The sequence below is a fragment of the Desmodus rotundus genome, chromosome 7 (genome assembly GCF_022682495.2).
Source record: "Desmodus rotundus isolate HL8 chromosome 7, HLdesRot8A.1, whole genome shotgun sequence".
Taxonomy (NCBI): Eukaryota; Metazoa; Chordata; class Mammalia; order Chiroptera; family Phyllostomidae; genus Desmodus; species Desmodus rotundus.
The window spans coordinates 109,096,643-109,108,837 of record NC_071393.1 but is presented as its reverse complement, the minus strand read 5'-3'; the positions used below and the strand labels follow the sequence as shown (position 1 = coordinate 109,108,837).

The 12,195-nt window shown below is 43.9% G+C and overlaps 1 protein-coding gene across 2 annotated transcripts in view; it reads left to right on the top strand.

Annotated features, from left to right (window-relative positions):
* Positions 1-12,195, top strand: part of SPTB (spectrin beta, erythrocytic) — a 114,833-nt gene that overhangs the window by 26,658 nt on the left and 75,980 nt on the right. The window contains exon 1 of one of the 2 annotated variants that reach the window (XM_071222008.1): positions 1,355-1,373. The exons of the other annotated variant lie outside the window; for it this stretch is intronic. The gene's annotated coding sequence lies outside the window, so the exon portion shown is untranslated. Of the gene's footprint in view, positions 1-1,354; positions 1,374-12,195 lie in introns of those variants that run through there. 2 annotated transcript variants of the gene reach the window in all.

Here is a 12,195-nt window from a genome sequence, read left to right as displayed (position 1 = left end):
TCGCCTAACCCCTCACTCAGGGGATGCAGTAACTTTGGTTGTTTCCATGGTCCGTGGTCATCTTATTTGAAGCCATTAGGGAATATGTGTATGGAATTAAGAGTTCTTTAGACTTGGAAGCATTATAAAGTGTTTGGGGCAGCATCTTATAATCAACATGTTTTTATTTTTGCAGTAAAACTTACATTTATATGAAGGAGGATAAATGAAGAGAATAAATTTAACCTAACCTCAGTTCAGGGCAAACTTCACCAGCAAATGAGTTACAAATATCTTCATGCTTTCAGACTTGTGTGAATTTCAGAATTGTTGCAGATAGGGGTTTATGATCCATATGATGTCTTTTAAATTAGACTGGAAGCTCTGTGAGTGGATGGATGTATCCTTCACAGTGCCTAGCATGGTGCATGTACATAGTAGGTGCTCATTAAAAGTCAACTGATTTTTTTAAAAATTAACATAAACAAGTTACGAGGCTACTTTACAAGTAGCCCCTTATTTTTCCATTTTTCTAATTTCAAAATGTGTTTTCAAAGATGTGGAATTCCCCTGTAAGCCATAATTACACCAAAAGCTGCCTTGATACCTCATAGACGGGAAAGTAGTAAATAATGTGAGAGCAGCCGGACTCTGTGCATGTAAGTGAGTGAGTGGCTAAGTTCTGAGACAGACTGGCTAATTTGTGCAGGTGCCTTGTAGTTCAGTAATTCAGGAACTGTAATACGCACAACGATTGACCTATTTAATTTACGTTAATATTGTTAATATCTGAGAAGATTCATTGTGCCATTGTCTTAACTACCTATTTAAACCAGGACCCGAGAATGACTAAGTGATGTACTAACAATATTGAAAGCGTTGCCATCAGCAAGAGAGGACCAAATCGGTCATCCTCTCAACATCTGGGCAGCTCATTACTTAGGGCTGAGTCTCTTTGGGAGTTCCTAGTTAGAGAGCCGTGAGGGGAATCAGGAGGTATTAATGAGAGCAAAAAAAATGAACGTGATTTTAAAACGTGATCCATAATGAAAAGCTGGAGGTATTTGGACTGTGTTGTTAACAAGCAAGAGGGAAAGAGTGAGTGTGACTTCTAGTGTGTGCCCATAATCAGATTTCTATCTTTGTAATGAAGGCAAAATAGGAGGGACCATCATTTAGTTGTTACTTTTTGTTAAAAAGTAGATTTAAGTGCAGTAAAAAGAATAAAAGAGAAACATAAAACTTATAAATGTGATGCAGCGAGTCACCGGAAGAGATTCTCAAACAAGGTCATGGATGTCTCTATTCCCAGGAGATATTTCAGCGTGGTCTCAAACATCGTGATCAGTATAACTATGAGGACACAGATGAGAGGAATGAGAGGCACTTTCAAGGTAAAGGATGGGTGTGACCACCTGGTCGAGGCTGTGGAGGACCTGGAGGCGTGCCTCCCTTGGTCTCAACATCAAGGAAACAAGGCACACTTCTTTCCAAGAGCTGGTCTGTGCTGGCTGCTGTGACAGGGAAGGGTGGGATGCCCTGTTAGGCATGAACTCTGGAGTGAGTTTCAAGTGATTTATTTAGAATCTGGCTGGAAAAAGAAGGGAATATAACAGGTCAGCATTTCCCCCCAGCTGGCTCGCTGTCTCAGGGAAGTAAATGCTCTCATCACAGGCTCTCTTGAGTCCTGCTTGCTATTTTGACTTAAGGGTTTCATTGTTTCTCCTGGCCCCAGATTTCCACTTCTGAGTTAATGTTCCGATTCAAAGCCAGAGTAGCTTGATGGAGTTATCACCAGCCAGGCAAGGTCTCTGAAGGATGGGTGAACAGGCTTTCCCATATTCACTCATCCACCCCCACTGGAGACAGATTGGAAAAATCTCCCCTAGATGTCCACATTAGGATCCTCTTGGTGAAAATCTGTACTGTACTTGGAAAAGGGCTGTGTGCATATATGTTCTGCCCATTCTCCTTCACGTGGATGGAACATTCTTCCTCATGTGGCCAGGATCTTGGGCTTCAGTGTGTTTTAGGAGAGAAGACCAACAGTAGCCAAGTTGGATCACTATTTCCTAGTGAAATTCTATTTTAATTTTCTGGACTGGAAATCCTCTAGGACTGGATGCCTGTCCAAACACTGGCTATGCTTTAGGCTGCAAAGCTTGTGAAAGACTGGGGAAATCACACCCCGAGGTGTGATGCTACACGTAGACAAGTGGCTTTTATGGCTGTTAAGAAATGTGAGGATGGAGGCACTACTGGTAGGTGATTGGGTCCTGATAGCTTAGTGGGCTGGCTGCAGAGCCCCCTGGGCTTTGACATCCATGCTTTGGGCCAGTGCCTCTCTCTCCAGACATGCAATTTCTCTGCTCTGAGGCATGGCCAGAGCTCTTGATGTTCCTTTTCACCTTATCAGCAAAACCCTAGAGCAGATTGGAATCTGTTGTTGAGTTGACTTCTTTCTTGCGGTCAGCACCCAAGAATGGGGAGGGTCAGTGAGACAAAGGTCATTTCTGATATATGTTTAGACCCAGTTTAAACAAGCCATGCATGTATATTTGGTACATATGTGCTCAAGTATACTCGGTTATATCAGCTCCCTGTCATGTCTTATTGTAATGAGATCGTGAGTTCCTTGAAGGCAGGAGACACTGCTTTCTTTCCCCATGGTATGTGGCCACGAGCCCTGCAGGTGCTCAATAAATATTAATTGAATTATTCAGCTGCCACAACACAGGTGCACACAATTATCTGCCTTGTGCTTTCATCCAGCCACAAATACAACCTGTGCATTCAGCTGTCCTTGCAGGGTCCCCACCCCCTCTGTACCTGCACAGACGTCCTGCAGCTGTGCATTGTCTGGACAGACCCCTTTAGCCAAACATGCTCTGCAAAGTGTGCGGCCTGCCAGCCCTTGTACACATAGCCTTTGTAATACATACACCCAGCTCTGAGGGGCTTTACTACTCCCTCTTTCTCTCCCACCCCTAATGTTTCCTGACCCTTGCAAGGGTTTAAGGAGAATGAGGTCCACTCTGCAATCCACTCCTGGGGCAGGGTTTTTAATTACCATGTAGGCTTTGTTCTGTTGTTGAGATCAGGCTTCTCTGTGTAGGGAGAAGGGAATTCCAGTCATCCCGATGCATTATAATCGAGTTACCACAAGTCAGGAGTAACAGTTCTCTGCTTTCACTGTGATCACGGCGGGTGATACAGGAATGTAGCATCTAGTGTTTCCCTAGGTACTGTAGGCTGTGGTTGCAACAGTGCTCTACAGTGGTGGTTTCAATCTTTTAAGCACCCCGAAGCCATCCGAATTTCATCGCAACTGCATGATCTGCCTACTTTATGCATAAAATATAGACTATATTTTTTAAAAAATCAATATTGGTTCAAAATGCCTGACCACAAAATATATTTAACAAATAACACATACACATTAAAAACCCAAAATGATACACTTTGAAAAGAGTCAAAATAATTTGATTCAAAAGTAAAGAGCGTAGATGAGCCTCTTGCAGAGGTCATTTCACAGTGTCAGATACACATGGGGGGAGGCGCTGATCCCTAAAAAAGGGTAAGTCCCTACTGTCGAAGGCCCTTCCATCTTGGCACGTCTGTGGAACAGGTGATGCTGCCGTCACCTGAGACCAGCGCTGCGATCGGACTGCCGCACAGCCTTTTCATTTTCGTCAGTAGACTCTTACAGTCCAGAAACAGTTCAAATTGGAGAGCACAGCGCTCAGAAGATATTTGTGGAATGAACGAATTTTCATTCACAGAGCAGCAGGGTTTGTTCTCCTCATTTTCTAGTTGACAGAGAGGAGAGGGGAGGGGCAGGCATTTCAGTCGAAGGGCTGAGACTGCAGCCTGTGACTAGGTTGGCAGTTCTCACAGAGACCCGCTCCTTGTGCCCTGTGGCCAGTGCCTGTTCTACATCCATGAGCTGTATGTGTGTGTTTGTAATTTTTGTACCAATAGGCATACACGGAGGGATCGACATTTGGCGGGCTAAATAGCTACTTCTGTTCAAAGGCAAACGCTGGGTAAGTGGCCATTTTCTGATAAGGATGTCCACACGCAGTGGGTGTAGCGAACTGTGTAGGGCACAAAGCGAGATAAGTGAGGGGAGCGGGCCAGTTCTGCCAGGCCCAGATAATGGGCAGGGCTTAGGGGAGTCCGTTTCCTACAGGCAGTCCGGGGCTCGTTTGGTTACAGGTTACTTTGGATCTTTCATTTCCCGGTGTTTTGCTCGTTTTCCATGTCTGTCTCTGTCTGTCTGTCTATTGAGGGAGCATTATATGGGTCTCATGTCTGGCTGGGTTGGTGACCTGCAATGCACAGGCTGTCCGACCAGCAGCTCCCTCTCCGTATCTGAAGTAGCATGCTGCGGCCACAAAAGAGCTACACAGCTTTCTAAATACCAAGGGGAGGTCTTAGATAAGGTGGGACCCCTAGAATGTGGTGTAGATGTATTTGGAAATGTCTGGCTATTTTTGTTAGAAATGGGAGAGAAGAATCATAAATCTGACCTTTACAAATAGGACACGTTTATGGGGAGCCTTCACATCTTCAAGTTTCTTTTCAACTGAAGCCGTGCTGAAAGTTAATGTGAATTCCTGAACTGTTAACGAAGTTGAAATTTGCCATTAGTGACAATTCATCCGAAAGTCATGCTGTCAGACTAGTGTCAGGCAGGCATGTGTCACACTTCGCCACATGTTCCTCATGGCGGTGTGGCCCGGGGCAAGTTCCTTAACCTCTGCGAGCCTCAGTTTCCCCCTTTATCAAACGGAGAAAGTGAAAAGCACTTCCAGGAGTGTGCCGATAATGACACGAGCTACGAATGCTGCTGAGCACGGGGCCTCCCATGTACCAGGCCTTGCTGACTGTGGCTGCTCCTGTCGTCGCCGTTTTCTGCCATGGTCTTCTACAAATGTCTGCTGTTGGAGGTACAGATTCCTGTCGTGTGTTGGGACCAGAGCCTTCCACACGTGAGCACCAGCAGTCTGGCTGCCTGGGAAGCGGGGAGAAGGTTTGGATGGGAATAGTGTGGGCAGTTCACGACTGCGGGCGTTCATTCACGGGCCCACAAGGGAAACTGGAAAAATAAAGGAAGTTTGGTTTTTCTAGCCCATCATTTTTACATTCCCATGAGGATTGCCATGAGGGATTCTCATGAGGATTCTCTCCGCAGTGTGGGTGTACATTTTGAGGGGGGGGGGGTAGACTCTGCTTTTGTTGGATTTCAATGGCAGCCTTTTTGTTGGGATTTTCTTTTTGGTGGTTGTTATTCTTGGGATTTTCTAAAGGCCTGGCATATATCACTTTTTTAATTAAAAACAATCAAATAAACCGTATTAGACTGGTGGAAAGGAAATACACCAAATTAATAATGGTCCTGTCTGGTCTAAAACACAGCTTTGTTCTGGGAGGGGAGTGGGTGGTGGTAGAATAGTTCGGGTCAAGGGGCGCAGGCGAATGCTAAGGGAAGGTGAACGTTGATATTCTGCAAGCCTGCCAGCTGACCCGTGCGTCAGCTGCTGAGGTGAGCCAGGCAGTTTTCCTCTCTATGCAAACCTACTCTGAGAGCCCGGCTCCTCAGGTTGGCCTGACAGCTGGTGGCCTGCATCCAGAGAAGGCGGCCGCCGGAGCAAGCCTGGAACCTGTACTAACTCTCAACAGACTGTCACTCCCATGGTTTTTTTTTCTCTAGCATAAGGGGGAAAAAAAGCGAGGGATTGTGATGGGGCTGTGACCAAGTAGTAAGGAAGTTACTGCTTTGTCTGTCGTGAAGAACTGTGGCAAACATTCAGACACTGATTTGGTTTTATCCCCCAGTGAAGTAAAAACATCTTTCCCCCTGCTCTGGGGGGAAAGAAGAGGGAGTCGCATGACAGATGTGGAGCAGCAACAACATGGCTACTCTCCATGCTTCCCCTGAGCATCTGCTCTGTAGATGTATCTTGGACCTCGGGAGAGATGGTTGCTTCCTCCGGCTCCTGGCACGTAATAGCCTTGAGAAGCACTAACGTATAGGATGGTTGTTTCAATATAAAAACATCTGTCATTCAACATTTTGAGGATCTACACAGATACCTCAAAGGGCAAGCCCTCTGAGAGCTCTGTGGATGCCATGTAAGTGCTGGGTAACATTTCTGATGATTAAAAAGTCCCTCGACTTCTGCAGGTCCCCTGCTTTCAAGCGCCACGAGCAGAGAGGGAAATGGTTGTTTTAACACCAGAGAAATGAAGACACAACGAAAGACTAACAGCTCATTCTTCTGGGTTGTGGAAGCCGCAGCAGACTGTGCGGTGTGAGTGGCCCACAGGTTTTCGGGGCTGCAGTCCGTGCCAGGCGCTCTGTGACAGACTCTGAATGCATAATCTCATTCACTCCAAACAGCAGTGTTGTGAGGTGATGACTATTATTAACTCTACTTTATAGATGAAGACATGGAGGCTTGATGAGTATAAATAATGGCCTAAGGCCACCCAGCTAGTGAATGGCTCACTCTGGAGTTTACCCCTGGCAGTTTAACTCTAGATGCCCCTAACCCCTAAGCTGTACTGCCTGGTTCACTTCCCCAGATCAAAGTCACCTTAGTCTACTATTTCTGGTGCTAAATCGCCTGCATGCTACCCTCCGGCTCTTTCTGGAAGCTGGCTCGAGCCCTTGCTGAATGAAGAGCATTGCTACCATGTACTAGGGAACAACGAGGCATGGCAAGCTTTTGGAGTTGCTTACAGACGATTTTAGCAATGACCACTCAGTTCTCCGTACCTTTCACATGACCTACCCTGGCTTGTGTGTCCACCACCCCGGCCACGCTCACGCGCCTCTCTGGGAATGACAGGCACTTGGCAGCTCCTGCTGCCCCTTGCCCTAGCCAAGCTATTTGGAGTCAGGTCTCATCCAGAGAGGAATGTGGTCACAGTTACTTAGCAAGCAGCTGAGCCTGATTACAGGGTGAGGCGCTGATGTGCTGTCCAGGGGGAGCTTCTGGGTAACCCCTTTACAGTGCTCAGAACCGGGGTACCCTCGCCCCTGGTGCTTTCAGGTGATAACGCTTCCCGCGCTCTTTAACAGCTATGAGGAGAGTGTTATCAAAGTGCAGCACCTTGGAAAACTTTTGGCAAGGAACCCTCTTCCAATTCCACACATTGGGGTTTCCCTTCTTCTATAAATAGATAGATGCGTGCTGTGTGAAAAAGGGACCTTAAAAATAGTGGGGCTTAGAGAGGGGAGCTGGGGAATTAGAAGCATTTCCCTCCCGACTCTGCCACTTGTTTGTATTGGGAAAGTGACCCCACCTGGCTTTCCTTATCTCCTCTCTGTGCCGATTTGGTGTGGGCATCAGGGGAAGGAGCTTGGAGATCTCAGAGGAAATGTGGGTCTGCTGCAGGCTGGGGACCCAGTGTGTTTGTGTTCTGAAATCTCGGGCTTGGATTAACTGTGACCCGAAAGGGCCTCTTTGGCTTCCCGGCATAGATCATCTTTCTTTCCTGTTGCCTTTCTTGATGTTCTTGTTGCCTGGCGTTGAGCGGGATGCGGAAGAATCTGTCTCAGATGATTTAAAAACTGTTTATAAGCACTCTGTTCCTTTGATCTCCACATTCCTTCCTGCAGAGGGCTTGGGTCAGGCAGGGCTGTGATCATGGTGGCCAAGGGCAAGGGCTCTCAGCCAGGCTGCCCGAGTTTGAAGCCTGGCTCTCGGTTCCTGGCTGATGGACTGTGGCGCATCACTGAACCCTCGAGCCTCAGTTTCCTCACCTAAAAAAATTGGAATAATGAGAGAGGCTGCCTCACAGGGTTGTTCTGAGGATTCCATGCAACGGTGTTTGTGAAGTCTAGTGCCTGGCGCAAGGTAAGCTCTCAATAAATATTTGATGGCAACCACTTAATAGCTGGAGAAATTCACTCCCTATTATCCAGGTGAGAAAACTGGAACACAGGAAGGAGAAAACAATTTCTCCAGTGTGCCAGGGAGGAACATTGAAATTCCCTGCCTGGCTGTGAGCTCCTTGCAGAAAGGACCATCTCGTTCTGAGTACACCCATAGTGTCCATTCAGGCAATATTTGGTTGATTAAATTGGTGTTCATAATGGCATCATCATATTAAAGTTAGCAGTGGACAAAAAGGATGGAGATAGCAGCCAAATGTAGAGACCCTATAATCTCCTTGGTAATATGCTTCTTTCCCACAGAAAAATGATCTTTAAAGCCTGGTAGTCAGCACATAGACTAGACTCAAAGTAAGAAGTTCAGCGAGTGTGTGTGGGATGAACTCCCAAATGCCTGAAGGAAGGATTAAAGAAGGGCTCTGGGTTACAGCTCAGCCAAGTGAGGTGTGAGAACAGGTGTTCTCTTCAGGTCACAAGGGGCTTCTTGAAATAGCCTCAGAGTTCTTTCAGGGAGCTGATCCCCGCCAAGAGTGAGTACATCTTTCTCAGTTTGCCTTCCAAGGTCTGGGGTGCATTTTAAACATTTTCAGGGTTATGTGTGTGGCCATACATTTGAGGCAGTCAGTATTATCCTTGTAACTTTCATGCCTTTCGCTTTTTTAGTATTTATCAAAGATACTTTCAGATCTTTATACTGTGAATTTATTTTTTTTAACTTTTTAAAAAGATTTTATTTATTTTTATAGAGAGGGGAAGGGAAGGAGAGAAGGAGAGAAACATTAATGTGTGGTTGCCCCTTGCATGCCCCCTACCAGGGACCTGGCCCGCAACCCAGGCATGTGCTCTGACTGGGAATCAACCGACAACCCTTTGGTTCGCAGACCTGCACTCAATCCACTGAGCTACACCAGCCAGGGCTACGCTGTGAATTTAAACAAATACCACTTTTAAAAACCTCCACTCTCCTGGCTCTCCCATATGCAGGAAAGATTCAAATAAGCATGGTAACCTTGTGGGTCATTCTCAATGGCCAGAAAGGCAAGAAGTAGCCCATTTTCCTGGAAAGATCCTAAGGTAGAAATGGACCGTTAGCAATCAGTCTCTCTCTATGTTATAGAAGGAAGAACTTTTGTTCCGGGTGGGTGTACCATGGAGCAGATTATGAACTGAACTGTCAGAAGACATGAGTTCAACCTTGGCTTTGCCACCCTGATGTTGAGCAGGGAGCTTTATCTCTAAGTCTTAGTTTAACTGCAACTGAGATCAGTAATACTGTCTCACAGGGTCATTAGATTCCCCTTCTGTCTCACAGGGTCATTAGATTTTTTTAAATCTGCATGAGAAAACTTCCTGATAAAACATTGTTTATATGGACAATGAAATCATCACTCCCTGTGATCAGCACCCAGCTCACATGGCCTCTCCTCCTCAAAGACTTCTTTAGTTTCTCCAGCTGTCAGTATTCCCCCTTGCCTCTGAAATCCCATGAGGTTTTCTTTATGCCTCTCCTGCGACACTTACATAATTCTATCTTGTTGTATCATATTTATGTCTATGTCTTAGGCAACCTGAGGGCAGAATCCCTGTCTATACCATATTTATTTTTATTTTTTAAAGATTTTAGTTATTTGTTTTTAGAGACAGGGAAAGGGAGGGAGAAAGAGAGGGAAAGAAACATTTATGTGCGAGAGAAACACGATCGTTGCATGTCCCCAGCTGGGGACCTGGCCCATAACTCAGGCATGTGTCCTGATTGGGAGTTGAGCCAGCAACCTTTGGGTTCACAGGCCGGCACTCAATCCACTGAGCCACATCAGCCAGGGCCTATATTTATGTGTACAACAGCATAGTACTTTTGTTGAGAAAACCCTCTCATTATTTTAAAATAAGCTGTAATAATTATTTTACATCTTTACTTTTTAAGAGATTTTATTTGTTTATTTTTAGAGAGAGGGGAAGGGAGGGAGAAAGAGAGGGAGAGAAACATCAATGTGTGGTTGCCTCTCACATTCCCCCTACCAGGGACCTGGCCTGCAACCCAGGCATGTGCCCTGAGTGGGAATCGAACCTGCAGCTGGCACTCAATCCACTGAGCCACACCAGCCAGGGCTATTCTACATCATTATCATGAGAGCAATTTATAACAATGGGCTTTCCACATACTTTCAAGTGTACAACATAATAATTCAATATATTGCCAAATGATCACCACAATAAGGCTAGTTAACATTCATCACCATACGTAGTCACAGATTTTTTTTCTTGTGATGGGGACTTTGAAGATTTACTCTCTAAGGAACTTTCAAATATGCAGTACAGTATTAAATGCAGTCACTGTGCTGTACAGTACATGCCCATGACTTACTTATTTTGTCCCTTCGTCCATTTTGCCCCTCCTCTTTCTGCCTCTGACAACCACCAATCTGTTCTCTGTATCCATGAGCTTGTTTTTTGCTTTGTTGTATTTTAGATCCCACATATAAGTGAGGTAATACAGTATTTGTCTTTCTCCGACTTATTTCAACTATCCCAATACCTTCAAAGTCCACCCATATTGTTGCATATGGCAAGATTTCATTCTTTTTTATGGTTGAATAAGGTTACACTGTGTATCTCTATCTGTGTAGATATCTCTCTCACATTTTCCTTATCTATTTATTAATTGATGGACACTTAGGTAGCGTCCAAATCTTGGCTTTTGTAAATAAGGCTGCAGTGAGCATGAGAGAGCATATATGTTTTCGAGTTAGTGTTTTCTTTGGGTGAATACCCAGAGGTGGAATTGTTGGATCCCATGGTAGCTCTGTTTTTAAATTTTGAGGAAACTCCATGTTGTTTCCCATAGTGGCTTCACCAATTTACATTCCCACCAATAGTGCACTAGGGTTCCCTTTTCTCCACATCCAGCACTTAATTCTTGTCTTTTTTATAATAGTCATTCTAACAGGTATGAGGGGATATATCATTGTGATTTCCATTTGCATGTCCCAGGCAATTAATAACGTTGAGCACCTTTTCATGTACCTGTTGGCCATCTATATATCTTTTTCGGAAAAATTTGTATTCAGGTCCTCTGCCCATTTTTAAATATTATTTGGGTGTTTTGCTGTTGAGTTTTGTGATTGTTTACTGTATTTTGGATAACAACCTCTTATCAGATATGTAATTCGCAAATACTTTCCCATTCAGTAGGATGCCTTTTCATTGCATTGATGGTTTGCTTTGCTGTGCAGAAGCATTTTAGTTTGATGTAGTCCCACTTGTGTGTTTTGCTTTTGGTGTCAAATCCACAAAATTATCACCACAAATTATCATCAAGGTTGATGTTAAAGAGTTTGCCATCTATGTTTCCCCCTAGGAGCTTTACGGTTTCAGATCTTACATTTATGTCTTTAACACATTTGGGGTTAATTTGTGTGTATGGTGTAAGATAGTGGTCCGGTTTCATTGTTTTGCATATAGCTGTCCAATACCACTTAGTGAAGAGACCGTCCTTTCCCCATGGTAAATTCTTGGCTCCTTTGTTGTAAATTAGTTGACCTTATATGCTTGAGTTTATTCCTGGGATCTCTATTCTGTTGCATTGATCCATATGTCTGTTTTTATGCCAATAGCAGATTGTTTTGATTAGTATATCTTTTTAGTATAGTTTGAAATCAGGGAGTGTTATGCCTCTAGCTTTGTTCTTTTTTCTCTGAATTGCTTTGGCTATTCAGAGTCTTTGTGGTTCCACATAAATTTTAGGATTGTTTGCTCTATTCTGTAAAACAAATGCGATTGGAATTTTGATAGGGATTACAATGAATCTGTAGATTGTTTGGGGGAGTATGGACATGTTAACAATATTCTTTCATTGCATGAGCATGAAATATCTTCCTATTTATTTGTATTGTCTTCAGTTTTTTTTCATCAATATCTTAAACTTTTCAATGTATAGGTCTTTCAACCTCCTTGGTTAAGTTTATTCCTAGGTATTTTTTCTCTTTAATGCAATTGTAAACAAGATTTTTTAAAAAATTTCTCTTCTGGAAGTTTATTACATTTATGTCTTACATTTATGTCTTTAACACATTTTGGGTTAATTTGTGTGTATGGTGTATATAGAAATACAACAGATTTCTGAATACTGATTTTGTTTCTTGTAACTCATCTTTTTTAAATGAAACATCTGTATAAATCTTTTGCTCATTTTAAATGGAAGTTTTCTGATCAATGAGTTTTGAGAGTTTTTATATATTCAAGATACATGTCCTTTATCAGATACATGTATTGCAAATATTTTATTTCTGTCTGCATATTTTCATTCTCTT